General features: G+C 39.1%; 1 non-coding gene across 1 annotated transcript; it reads left to right on the top strand.

Moving 5' to 3' along the window:
* The first annotated feature begins 7285 nt into the window (after window positions 1-7285).
* Window positions 7286-7395, top strand: LOC117284273. The gene has a single exon (XR_004515360.1). It is a non-coding gene; the product is annotated as a small nucleolar RNA SNORD10 (small nucleolar RNA).
* The last annotated feature ends 1764 nt before the right edge of the window (window positions 7396-9159 follow it).

The raw sequence follows: 9159 nt of genomic DNA, 5'->3' as shown, positions 1-9159 counted from the left end.
AATCTCAACTACATAGTGAGACCCTGTCTCAAAAAAAAAAAAAATGTATACATCAGGAAAAGATAACTTATATAAATATTTTAATACTAAGGGTATTGAAACATCATGAGAATAATACAAGTTACTTTTGGTCTCTACAGTTACAACAGGTGCTCAAAGTGGTGGCCATCAGCTACCAGACATTTGTGAGTACAGCGAATTGCTGAAGTGTGAGGATATTTTCGGCAGACTCTGTAAATTCATTTGTACACGTGTGCATATACATATAAGTGATTATAATTTTGAGACAAAATACGTACTCCTGTTCCTTTTAGACATGACTCTTTTGGAAGATATTTTCTTTTTCTTTTTTTAATTTTTTGTTTTTTATCTGTACATGTTTGTAGTGCATGATGATTTTACTCCTTCTGGGGATCTGGACATGAGCACAATGCACCTTAATTCTTTTTTCATCCTGTGAGCCTCCCTTCCCACCTTCTCTCTTCCTTTCATCTCTTGGTTTCTCCCTATTACAAAAGATCTATCACCCTAATTCCTATTATCTTTCTTTTATATCACTCTTTATTTATAGTTTAGGTTTCTCACATAAGAGAGATTGTGCAATATTTAAGCTTGTGTGTCTGATTTATCTCACAATAATATTGTGTAAATACCATACTTTCTTTATCCAGTAATCTGTTGATGGATGTGTAGGCAACTTTCAAGATTCAGCTAGTATGAATCGTGCTCCTATAAACATGAGTGTGCACGTATCACAACAACACAATGTCTTTAACTCTTTGAGGAAGATACCTAGAAGGGGAATAGCTGGGTCAAATGGAACTAAGTCCTGGGACATTCATTTTTTTCATTGGAATTCCACAACAATTAGTCTGAGTCAGGTATTATTGCCATCTTTTTCAAATTTTGCAAATGAAAGAATGGAGAAATGCTCTCCACTGGCCATGGGATAGAGTGTCAATCCTTCAAGTGTTTGACTGAGTTTCAGCTGTTAATTTTGGAGTAAATTGTAACCCTTAACCCCTGCCACCTGTTTTAACCACATTGCTTTGAATGGAGCGTGACAAGCCCACACAGAGACCAAGAGAAAGAAAACTGCAAGAGTTTTACAGCTCTGCTACAATCTTGTGTCGGTGAAGAGAATGTGGCATATCGCTCGGGGCCACCAGGAAAGCACAGGGGTCAGTCCCAAGATAGAGGGGTAGAGAACTGTGGGTGAATGCTCTTGCTGAGGTTTCTGCAGAAAGAGAAGAGAGTGGCAGGCAAGCCAGCAAGGTTGGTAAGTATGAACGATTTCTGCTGGCTCTGAGACCCCAGAGGTTGTCCTTGGTTATCCTCAGATGCACCCTGAAGCAAGTAAAGTAGGTATGCAAGGAAAGGAGAAGCCAGCACACATGAAAATATGCTATGCAGCCTGATATGAAGGGCCTGCTGTGAATGATTTTCTTTAAAAATTTCTTATTTGGAAAAAAATAATCAGAATGATACTGTATGGGGCAAAAATAGACCTAGTATTCTATCTCCCCCAAACCCGGGATCAAATATGAACTGCTCTTCACACTTACTGTGTGAACTGGAACATAGTATTTACCTTCATTATGTCATGTTTCCACATACATGACACCGGGACGTAGACGGTCACAGGTCATAAGTGTTGCATGCATGCTAGCTTTCAAATAAAAGCCAAAAAAAAATCCAGTTTCTAAATAAATTTACATAAAGCTACATTTGGCTCTTCAACTAGTATGTGAGCTTTATTACCTTAACCTAGTCAGTTAATAGTATTGAAATGAAAAAGTTATAATTAAACAATGAAAGATTCAAATATCAATTTTATTAGGATGAAGTGGGTATGCACAGGAGTTATAATATTGTTTAAATCTTGGAATTTCTTAAATTATTCTAAAACTTACAAAACCTAATACATGTTTGTTTTTAACCATCTTTTTGCTTTTGACAGAGTTACTGTAAATTAGTGGGGGTTTATTAGACATTCGAGATCTAGCAGCATAACTCACGATGGCTAAACTGCAGAAGCGTCTTGGATAGCTATCAATGGAGAAATAGATTTTACAGATATGTTATAGATACACAATAGGGTTTTATTCAGCCACAAAGTATAATGAATTTGAGTTATTTGTAGAAAAACTAATGGATTTGGGGACCATAATGTTAAGAGAAATAAGTGAGACAAGATGAAATATGTTAAACATTGCATGGTTTCTCTTATATGAAGAATCAAAAATATAGGGCCAGCGATTTCATTCAATGGCCCCGATGCCTGCCTCACAAGCACAAGGTCCTGAGTTCGATCTCTCGTACTGTTTCACTTTTTCACATGAAAGAGTGAAATAAAGGAGGGATGGTAGGTAATACAGGCAAGTTTGTTTGGAGATGAGGAAGGGGGCCAGAGAAAACAAGCAGGGATGGGTAGGGAAAGGGGAAAGGAGGTTCAAAATTGTAGTAATATATGTATATATTATTACATCCATTTTAATGATTGACATGTATATAATGATTGACATATATATAAAATAGAAGTATTTACTGTATGTAGTTAACATGCACCAATCAAAGACCAAATCTGTAATTATTTTAAGCTGTATTACCTCATTATTAATGTAAAAATAAATTATAAATAATGATAGACTAGTGCAGAACTTTGGGAATCATATGGCCCAATAGCATCATCTTAGAAATGAAATGTTAAGGTGACAAAGGAGTTCCACTATAAATAAGCTTACAGATTCTTATTCCTAAGATTGCTGGACAGGAGAAAGTACCAGGCTTCATTAGCTTTAGCTGGGCATTGGGTTTCCGGAAGGCCTAGTGCCAGGCGTGCGTTCTGAACAGAATAGGAAACAGCCCCATTAGAGCAGGGCCTCCTGATTCTGCTTAGCTCTATATGTGCCCTGGCCCTCCATCCATGCTGTTGTTTCAGGGTAGAGAACTGGAAAAGGGTACTGGGAGAGGCTATGGCAGCTGTGTAGGTTGCAGCGGTCATTTCTTGCTTTGTTTTTCATGATGATGACAATAGACTATAAAGATACCCACCGCCCAAGAATGCTAACCTTGAACTCACCTGACCAACGTGGTAACCACCACACATTGTTAAGTATTTCCTCTGTCTTACAGATTTGTCACTACATGTTTAATGCAATTTATCTTCTCTTATCTTCTCAGACAACTAGTCATTCTTCAAGTCACAATGGATATTTCTATCACTGACTTGGAACATTTCACCTACTCCTCAAAGTGAACAGAAACAGTAAACATGGAGCACCCTTTACTTAACACCCACCAAACTCATACTGAGTGAATGTTTACGATGCTCTGCCTGTATGGGATGTTCCCTTAAATCCTTGCTCTCAATCATTCATCATTTTATAAACATTCCGTATTGCCATTTGTTAATATCCTAGTGTTTGATATGAATTATTTTGAGGGGAAAACAGAAGTTACAGACGTGGAAAGAAACACTGTAGATCATGAAAATCTTCACTGAGAAAAAAATGCCCTTTGAATGACAGTAGTGATGATACCTCTTTTCCTGTCAAATTCCAAGGACTGGGTTGGGAGAGACACCACTTACCCCTGGCCAAGTTGTGTAGAGATCAATGTTTTCGTTGTGTGGAAGTACATATAAAAATGATGTGGGAAGAAGGTTCATCATCTATTTTCAAATGCTACTTTCTATTTTAGGCTGAACATGTACAATTTCTGTTTAGCAATTTCAGCTAATTGTTGGATTAACATTTTGGGGAACAGATTGCAAACTTCAAAATGGAAAAGATCATTTTAAGGGAGGGAAGCTAGGCAGCTGTCAGGGAGTCGAAATTAACATACATTTGCATAACAGATGTACAGTAAGGTGTCTATGACAGACAATCAATGAATATTAATGCTATAGACCACGACATCATTTGCGTAAATGCTGTCTGCTGGGTATTGAGGTTGGTGTGCTCTTTGCAGAAGACAAAGGGCCAGAGAATGGAACAGATGTACAAGATACACCGATGCATCTTAATTTATGACACCCTCCTGAAAGACCTTGTGGTGTGATTTCAGATTTTATTAAAAATAATTTGGAGATAAAGGAACTAAGTAATTATCTTTTTCCTTACACCTAGTCTCTCTCAAAGGAAGAGGGTTCATTTGTGGACTGCCATTGCGATGTCTCAGGAGAGTGACATTCTTTACATAAAGTATGTGTGGGGGAGAAAACATCCCTGAAGTCAACATTGTGTCTTGAATTGATTTGGCTATTAGCATGTTGTCAGACAACTGTCACAGAGCAACTCAGCCCTCTACATACACATGAGAATGAAGCAGCAGGTGATTCTATGATAAGGTTCAAAATGGTATTTTTAAAAAGCAAATTAGTGCTGAAGTATAAAACTCATTTTGTCATGTCAGTGTTATGAACATATGTTGAGCTTGTTGTATGTGCAACTCAAAGGTTTCCTTCCTTTGGTATCTTAATCAATTATCTGCTGTCTTCTAGCCAAACTCTCCTGGATGCCCTCCCCTGTAATTAGGTTCCATGAAATCACTTGTCTTCCATTTTTCCACTGCATAACTGATACTTGACTGTCTAATTCAGGATCATGCATCTTATCAATGCATATTTGAGCACACAGTATTTATGAGACCTTGTAGAACACATTGACTCTAGAAAGTATAGCTTCTAAAGGTTATAAAGAACCTCATTGTTTAACGGGGATGACAGTCAACACATGCTTTACTGAGTAGTTACTGTGCATTGGGCATTGTCAAGGTGTAGAACAACGGCAATGGATGAAATAGAAAATGATGGCCTATAAGGCCCTTTTTCCTACTGGGAAGGAGCAATAAATGGGTAGCTAAGTAAATAAGACACACAAATAAAATAAGGCAATGAGAGAGCAGGGCAGAGGGTGGGTGTGATGAGGTGTGGGAAGATTGAATTTATTTTCAATCATAAAAGACTCTTCTATGAAAGCAACAACTGAACCGATGCCTGAACTTTGAGATGAAAGCAGCCATACGCAATATCATTCAAATATAAGAAATTGCAAATGCAAAGTTCCTGAGTGTGGGTGCATGGGTGTATACATAATTTGATCAGGAGGAGATAAGTCATAAGCATTGCTTAGTTTATGGATCATGTGGATGAGAACAAAGGGGAAAGAATTTGATTTAGTGACTGCCTTGGAGTGATGGCCAAGGGAATTAACGGAAAGAAGAAAATCCCATTGCATTGTGAGTGTGTGTGTGTGTGTGTGTGTGCATGTGCATGTGTGTGTGCGTGTGTGACTGTAGTTTGCAAGTGTGGTGAAAAATTGAGTATTCAAAAAAGAGAAAATAGCATATGCACAAAGCTTAGAGAGAGGCGCTAGAAAGCAAGATGATTTCTGAGAATTGCATTTGTGTGTATGTGGCTGGATCATAAATTGAGCAGGGAAAGTGTTAGAATATAAATGTGAAGGAGGTTGTTAGAGTTCAATTGAGAAGAATTTGTGAGCTGAATTATGGAGGATTGGATACACAGGAATGACCAGTTTCTTTGTTAGATCTCTCTTATGAGGACACTGTGATGGTTCTGTAGAAATGCAATACAACAGGTCACACACACATCCCCTAATTTAGAGAAACTTTCTCACTTGTAGGAATGAGCTGTCTCTTCACTAATGACTCAATTCCTTTAACTCACCACAGTGAATTAGCAGTGATTTTTCACCATTCGGAAATTCACCAGGGCGTCCAGAGATGAGGTCCACACTAGTCCACGTACTTTCCTCATTTCCTTCTGGTGTGATTTGCCTATAAATAGTTCAGAGAACTTATCCCTGCCAGTGTCTCCTCCAGGTGAGGATTTTCACTGGTACTTCCAACGTTTCCTCCCCTGCAAGAGCTGCAATACCTAAGGCAGAGGTGGAAGATTTTCATTCCACATAATGTTATAAATTAACACTGAACAGTAACCACCCATTCCTCTGTCACTTAGGGACTCTTAAGAGTTGATTAACATTTCCTTCTCCATATTCCTTAATAACTAACTGCTAATGGGCATTATGAACATACTCTGTTCCAAGCTCTGTCCCATATTCTAAACATGAAAGAGTGTGTTTCAACCTCCCAACACCCCCATGGTATATTTCCCCTTTTGAGGTGTAAGGATCAGAATTCAGGAGGACAAGCCCATTACTCAGGTGTGATGACCACCAAATGAGAGCTAAACGTGGCACCCAGAAAGGTTGATCACAGAACCCCTCTGTATAACCACTGTGCCACTATGCATTACTGCCTTTTCAGGGACTTCAGGAATGAGTCCATGAGGTTTGAGCCAGACAAAAGTACCTCACACGTTTGTTTTATCTCTTTGTCCTCAGGTGCCGTCTAAAGCCCCTTCCTCCATACACAAATAACTCCTGTTTCCATCCTTCAGTTTTTCTGGCATACTCAATATCATAGTTAGTTTAAGCTGATAGAACAAAAAATACTAAACACCAAGTGGCTTAAACAACTAACACTGATTCCCCCAAATTTGACAGGCTCAGAAGTTCAAGATTAAGTCACCAGGAAATGCTGCATCACCTCTTTCTTGACTGATAAACAGCCACATCAACATGTGTTCCTTGGCTGAGAAAGATCATCTCTCACTTCTTCTTCAGGGGCACTGTTCCCATTCACGGGTCTCCTTAGTTATTTCCTAATCACCTCCCAAAAGGCTCACCTTCAAGTATCATCAAGATTGGGGTAAGGCTTCAAAATATACATTTGAAGGTTTCCCAAACTGTCAGTCCATATTTCCAAACATTTTTTAGGAGATAGTTTTGTTTTGTTCTGTTTTCAGTACCAGGGACAGAACTCTAGGGAAAGGACAGTTTTTTAATCTCAAGAGAAAAATATTCGGTAAATATTCGGTAAATATTCATAAGTTGCATCTTGCTTAATAGTCATTTCTTTTAAAGAAGCTGCAGATGTCCAGAAGGCAAAACATACAGAAGATTTAGCTCTGCTTTTCTGACATCATCCACCTAAACTGATTTTGCCTTTGTTGCACCTGGTCTATTTTAAGAGTCTTTCCATTATCCCTGGCCAGGTGTACTGTGGGCATTGTCAAGTGTTACTGGAAGAGGTCATGAAGACCCTTGTGTAATGGGGCAGTGTGGTGATCTGGAACACCCTGACCTCTGCCCTAGATTTCTACCACTTTGAGAACATGAAAAGGGTGCAAGAGCTGGGAGAACACGGAGGCAAGAATTACGACTCAGGATGGTATTGCTCCTCTAATATCTCTTCAGCTCTGTGATGAAGCCCATGCATGTCATCTGATCCTGGCTTTTCTCTTTCAGCTCAGGGAGTGTTCCAATCTTGTATTCTCCCTTGGTCTAAATTTATTATTTCCTATGCCAACCACTATTATCAGCAGTAATATCAACAGTGAAAGCCAGATTTTTTATCTCTTCCCTGACATCCAGTCAATAGCTACTTTTATTATTAATTCATCTTTTCTACTCAACACTTGAATTTTCCATGTTAAATCATCCAATGACTAAGTGGCCAATTGCTATTCTGATGGAGAAAGTTTCCACTTGGCAATGCAATAAAATGCCCCCTTAGAACCTGACAGGTACAACTACAACCTGGTATATCCCATGTCACCTCACTGCAGAGAACTAGACTGAGTTCTGTTTAGTGTTTTGCTTCAGGGAATGGATACCTGACTTCATCAGACATGCTTAGTGGAATAAAGGGAAAGATGCAGACTAAGAAGCTGCCTCCACAGTAAGGACCTGTCCTCAGTGGGACCTGTGATACTCCAAATCACATCTGTGCACTGAGAAGTGATCTTCTCTTGGAAGAGATCAGAATTGGGGAAATTAGGATTAAACTGTGATAGAGCCATGTAAAGATGTTTGAATATCCAGAGCCTAGAGAACACATGGGGAAAAGACACAAGATGTAACTGTCCTGGAAGAGAGAGAGAGGACATTTCAGAATACCCCTAAGAGTGATCAGTAAGACTGAATTGTACAGTGTGGTCAAATGGATATCACTGAGGATGGCACACTCAACTTTTAAAAATTGCTCTAAAAACAATGTGGAGCATAAATTAAGTGAGAGGAACAAGAAAGAAGGAAACAAATAAAAGTCAGCAGGTAATCACCATGGTCCAGCTATGCATGATGATAGCACATGTAACCACCGTTGCAATGATGAGAATAGAAATGAGATTTTTAGTGCTTTTGGGAGCGGGGGGTTGAGACAGGGTCTCACTATGCAGTTGAGACTGTCCTGGAACTCACTATGTAGCCCAGGCTGGTGTAGAACTCACAGCAATCCTCCTGCCTCAGCCTCCCAAGTGCTAGGATGACAGGCATGCTCCACCATGCCTGGTGATTTTTAGTATATTTAAGATAAGTGATCAGGAAAATTTGATTACTGACCGAATATAGATATAGCAAAGACCAAGAAAATCAAAGGTTCCAAACTTGAGGAACTGGGTAGGAAGTGAGACCATCCTCTGATGAAATATTTGAAAGATAATGAGTTTAAATTTAGGCATTTGAACTTGAAGAGAAGATGTCCATGAATCCTTTAATGTATGACCTTGGAACTGAGCAGGGATTGGATTGGATTTAGGTATGGAAAATATGATGCAAGGATCAGAAAGTAAATGAAGCCATGAGTATAGGTTGCATAGAGTAAAATGTGTGATGTGGAGAGCATGAAGGATTGAATCTCATTCAACAGCAACATTTGCTTGTTGGGTTGGACCAAGATTTACCCTCACCCTGATATCAGGTGCATCTAGTGAAGCAGGACCACATAGAGGATCCCAAGAAGGAAAATTCAGGAAGGCAGAAATAAGAGAAAAGGTGGGGAGTCGGAGAACCATAAAAAGGAAAGCATTTCCTACAAGTTAGTAAATAACGTATGTTCTTCTGAGAGTTCATTTCGATTAAGAGTGCAGTGGTGTTTGGTGACCTTAGTGAGCAAAGCCCAATAGAATAGTAGCAATAAAATCTAATTTGCACTGGGTTGAAGAATGAGTGTGAACTGGGGACAAGGAGATAAGCCTGGGGCACAATATACATTAAATTTTAATACAAAAGGAGAGGAGAGTAGGAAGGGTCCTGCTGGAGAGAGAAGATTGTTGAGAGAGAGTTGTAT

The sequence above is a fragment of the Fukomys damarensis genome, unplaced genomic scaffold (assembly GCF_012274545.1).
Source record: "Fukomys damarensis isolate Sample0158 unplaced genomic scaffold, DMR_v1.0_HiC HiC_scaffold_35, whole genome shotgun sequence".
NCBI lineage: Eukaryota > Metazoa > Chordata > Mammalia > Rodentia > Bathyergidae > Fukomys > Fukomys damarensis.
Note: the sequence above shows the minus strand (reverse complement) of the source record. Positions and strands in the feature narration are given on the sequence as shown.